Source organism: Morone saxatilis, unplaced genomic scaffold (genome assembly GCF_004916995.1).
Source record: "Morone saxatilis isolate NCDOM2014 unplaced genomic scaffold, NCSU_SB_2.0 Contig10, whole genome shotgun sequence".
NCBI lineage: Eukaryota > Metazoa > Chordata > Actinopteri > Moronidae > Morone > Morone saxatilis.
In genome coordinates, this window is record NW_023339652.1 from 2,472,227 (window position 1) to 2,477,593 (window position 5,367).

The window sequence follows — 5,367 nt, forward strand, 5'->3', positions numbered from 1 at the left end:
TCACCCAACTTTTAAACTATCTAAAAAAAAATCAGAACACTCTATGCTACTAGCCGAAGTCAGGCTAGTAGCACAGAGTGTTCCACCTGTATGTGACACAGGACTCAGGTGTGTAATAGGCGTTGTGGACTGTCACAGGAAATGATAATCGCCACCATGTTTTTTACATCGCCCCCCGTTTGTCTCCATAGCTGGTGTTACGTTTGGGTTTTCTCCGAGGCTGCGGTTCCCCAACTTTTAACAGCAATCTAAAAAAAGCCTAAGTAAGAAAATGTCAGGCAGAACACCTCTGGCTACTAGCACCTGAATGATACAGAGGAGCTTCAGGTCATAGGGCAACGAACATTGAGTGCCTACTGTTACCGAGACTGAAGCCTCCACAGCAAATAAGGGAAGCGTTCAATTCTGCACTCTTAACGCCAGAATTGAACTTCCCCGTATTTGCGGTGAGGCCTCGTTCGTAACAGCTGTGGCTTTGCAGCAACAAGGCCCCTCCCCTTACTCTCTCTCTTCTCTCTCTTGTTCTCTCTCTTATCTCTGAAACGCAGCGACCTGGCGTGGTGGTGGGCGCTCGGGGCGAAGAGGTGGCAGGATCGGCGCCCGCGCACCACCTAAGAGGCCGGCCGGCGCGGCTTCCCCAGCCCCGTTCGGCTGGGGGGTAACCTCTTAAAAGACTGAGTTTCCTTTGCGCGCTTGCAAATGACCATTGATATGATCTTTAAAGAAAGCTGTTTATTTGTCGTGTAGAATCATCAGCCACACAAGCTCAGATTTATTTTAAAATTCTTATATATCTTATGGCTATTTAATTGGATAGATTTAACACAGGGAACTTAGAGAAAAATAAGAAATTAGTCGAAGGAGGGCTCGTTGACTATCGTCATAACATAGTGGAGGGTAATACAAGCCCATAATGTTTCGTTCCATCCCCTATTATTATTACACAAGTGGGATCAATTAAAATAACATTTTCCTGGTCCTGAATGTGCTCATGAAATGTTTTAATCATAGAGACAGGAATTGGTCAATAAAAGTACAAAAAAGGTTATCATTATGAATCACTTTATGAATACCATTAAAGCGTTATCTTGTAAAAGCCAAACTACAACTATAGATTAAAATAAGTTTTTGTTTCCTTTAATATTTTCTGCAGCTTTTTGTGTCTTTGACAATTTTTGGATTTTCGCTGGGAATGAACTGTGGGCTTTGCCAATATACAAGTAAAGATTTTAGAAATCATAGAATATATTGTGAATCTATTTAACGGTTTATATCTGTGAGGTTTATCTCGGTAGCTGATTTCAAAATACAATATGAGAAACGCACTATCGTCTGTAAAGCGCGGTCATGTTAGCAACTATGGAGTTTGAATCAGCTCCATTTTGGCAGAGTGTTGGATTACCTAGGAAAGATGTATCATATGGATTATATTATTTATTGTACATCGTAATTTATTAAACGGGTGACATCGTGTTTAGTTAGGTATTAGAGTTTTGTCGTTCTTAACATATGGAGATTGGCTTTCCTATATGGAAATCTCCCTCTCTATCCTCACGAAAGCTTTGGTATCCAAAAAAAGCAATAGCCTACCCTTCTGCGTCTCTCTAAGTTCTCAGGCTTGGTCTATGGATAAGGGGGCTTTAAACAGACTCTTCACAAAGAAAAGGTCAGTTGGTGCGGCGGGTTGAGCCTGGTTGCCTAAAGCTTATTTGTGGACTTCTGGCGCCACTTAATGGCGTTGAACAAGTTACCAACTTTACAGGAGTTGGCAACGGTTCAAGTTTATGTTTTTCCTTAAAACTTTACTTCGCAAATTTATATGTTGTAAATCGAGGGTTGGTGGACGTTTGGGAGGTTTTTTGGAGTCACAGATAGAGATAGACTGTATGGTTCAAGTACAATAGATTCATTCAGTAATAATTCTCCCTTTTGCTAGGGCTACTACAGCAGGTTCAAAAAAAAGAAAAAAACAAGAGAGACAAAACCTTGGAATATTGGGTCAGGGTGGTCTTGCCTATTCGAAGGGGCAGGTCAGGCATGATGCTATGTCATTGGGGGAGTAGGTATTCATATTACGATTTTCACTGTACTTTACTGCCAGACTCGTGATAAAACTTGGTGACTGTGGTATTCCCAACCCTTTGGGGGTGGTTGAATTTTCCAGACATGTACAGATGAAGGTTTAAGGAATGTATTTTCGTTCTGTCTCTGGGGGCCAGAGCTTTCGGCAGACATTTTTCTCGCCAGTAAACATTGCTTTGTGAGGAAGCAGCTTTCTCTTTTTTATTAAGGGCTAGTGAAAGAAATTGTAAAAAGGTGGGTTAGAATTTTTATAATGTTCCTATTATTGGGGGGGGTAAATTCAACTCATCTTAAGCTGATTGCGTACCTATTCAGGGTTTTATTGAACTATGGGGTTTTTTTCTTTTGGCCCTTTATAAATAAAACTGTTATTTGAAGGGTCAACACTTTTTTGTAATTTTTCTCACCTTTTATAATAAAAACAAATACAAAATAAAAACAAATAAAAAAAATATATAAATGTATATCTCTGGTTTTAAAATATTTCTTTTTATTTTCTGCCTATATGTGGATGTGTAACTCAGACTCAGAATTTCATAACACGCGTAGCATGAAGCGGCTGGTAGCTCCTTCAAATAGCAAACACAGCACACAGCCTTTCCAACTATTATACTGCAACCTGAACTTAACTACACACTTTATGGCTGACTAAAGTAACGTTATTATCCCTCACACACCGGGAAAGACTCACTTCCCACAGCTAACCGGCACAGGTCTTACTGTTACAGGCCTGACTATCTCTATTTCGTACTATGTGCTGTTGGACTCAAAGCAAAAGTATTTTGTATCCGATTACTCAATTAATCGATGGTATTAATATCAATAAAAATTAACAATCCGTATCCCTACTGCTCAGTCTCTATAGTCAATAGACCATGTATTATAAAGGGATTACAAAAGACCTGCAAAAAGAAAAACAATGAGAATTCATAAAGTATAGAACTAAAGAGGCAGAAAAGAAATTCAACACATATAAAGATGAACTAATATTATAGATATGCAAGAAAGAATATGAAAACAACATTAAATATGTTAAATATTATAGGAAATGGATCTAGAAATCCAAGTTAAAGCTTAAATAACCAGTTTTTGTCATGTAATCAATGCATCATCAATACCTCTCTTCGGGTTGTGTTTTTTGGTTGCTAGTTATTTCTGCTAATTTCTGGTCACAGCTGTGCAAAAAAAGTTGAAACTACCCAAACATATTTCTAGGTTAGTTATCAATGAATATCTGAGGGGTAACTTGATTTCTAGACCATTTCCTATAAGTATTTAACATATTTAAGTTGTTTTTATAATTCTTTCTTGCTATCAAATATTAGTTCATCTTTTATATCGCTGTTCGAATTTCTTTTTCTGCTCTTTAAGTTCATACTCTTAACCTGTATGAATTCTCATACGGGGGGGGTTTTTCTTTTGCAGGTCTTTTGTAATACCTTTATTAATACATGGTCTACTGACTATACGACGCCGAGTTTATTATTTCTGAGGCAGTAGGGAACGGATTGTGTAATATTTTATTGACTTATTACATACCCATCCGAATTAATTGAGTAATCGGCATACAAATACTTTGCTTTGAGTCCAACAGCACATAGTACGAAATAGAGATAGTCAGGCCTGTAACAGTAAGACCTGTGGCCGGTTAGCTGATGGGAAGTGAGTCTTTCCGCGGTGTGTGAGCGGATCAATCACAAAACACCCGTCTACCTCCTTCAGAGTCCCAGGGCCCATCAGTGTGTAGTTAAAGTTCGGTTTGCAGTTAATAGTTGAAAAGGTGTGTGGATGTGTTCTGCTATTTGAAGGAGCTACAGTCCGTTCAGTGCTACGCGTAGTTATCGAAATTCAGAGTCTGAGTTAGCACATACACATATAGGCAGAAAACTAAAAAAGAATATTTAAAACCAGAAAGATATACCATTTTTTATATATTTTTTCTTTATTTGTATTTTATTTTGTATTTGTTTTTATTATACTTATTTAAAATGTGGGAGGAAACCGCGAAAAAAACTACGGCTCCTCACAGAAGGCAGGTCAAGGCCAGAATTAACTTCCCCTTTTATTTGCTTGTGAAGCTCAGTTTTACACCTGAGTTCACCTGTGGGCCCTATGACTATCTGTGATAATAGCCAAAACTGTGGGGGCTTTTTAATGTAGAGGTGTTTTGCAAGCATTTATTATCTAGAATTAAAGTTGGGGAAACCCGAGAGCATCTCAGAGAAAACCCACTCAACACAGCTATGAAAAGGTCTGTCTTACCACTAGCTACCCCGATACGACAAAGATTACTCTTTCTGCGCACATCTGAAGCAGCAGAGTAGGTTCTAGACTTTACTCATATAAAAGTACTTTAAGAGACCCAACAGTTCCACACCATGAGCAAGACAGTTTGGACGGCGGCAAGGAAAACTTCCTTTTAGAGAGGTAGGAAACCATCGCCAGACGGCTCCTAGGTGGGTGGGTCATCTGGCCTTGACAGCTTGGGTTTAGAGATGAGAGAGAGAACGAGAGAGAGAGAGAGAGAGGTAAGGGGAGGGGCCTTGTTGCTGCAAAGCCACCAGCTGTTACGAACGAGGCCACACGCAATAAGGGGAAGTTCAATTCTGGGTTACAGAGTGCAGAATTGAACGCTTCCCTTATTTGCTGTGAGGCCTTCAGATTGTAAGCAGATAGAGAACTCTAATGTCTCGTCTTGCTATGACCCTGAAGCATCCTCTGTTATAATTCAGGTGGCTGGTAGCACAGAGTGTTCTGCCTGACATTTTATTACTTAGGCTTTTTCTTAAGATTGTTTAAAAGTTGGGGAAACCGACAGCTCTCGGAGAAAACCCAAAACGTAACACAGGCTTATGGAAAAGGGGGCTGCGATGGTCGCGATTATTATTGGTGAGTTCCACAGTATTACACACTGATAGTCGCTGTTGTCCATACAGGTGTGAACATCTGTGCTATAGCCTGAGCTTCGCTAGTAGATACGAGTGTTCTGATTTTTTTAGATAGTTTAAAAGTTGGGTGAACGAAGCTCCTCGAGGAAAACGCATTCATCAGCATGGAAAAAAGGTGCTGTCCTATCTAACTGCCCGAACGCCAAAGATTACTATCTGCAGGGCCACGTCTGAAGCGAGGCATGAATGGTTTGGCTGTCTGAGAAACTTGAGAAGAATCAGTTCTTGACCATCAGACTTATATTTCTCTGGATAGTCCACAGATGCAGTTTCAGAGTCTCAATTATATGGTTTGGTAAATTAATGCATTGGGACAGAAGACACATTTGCAGTCTTT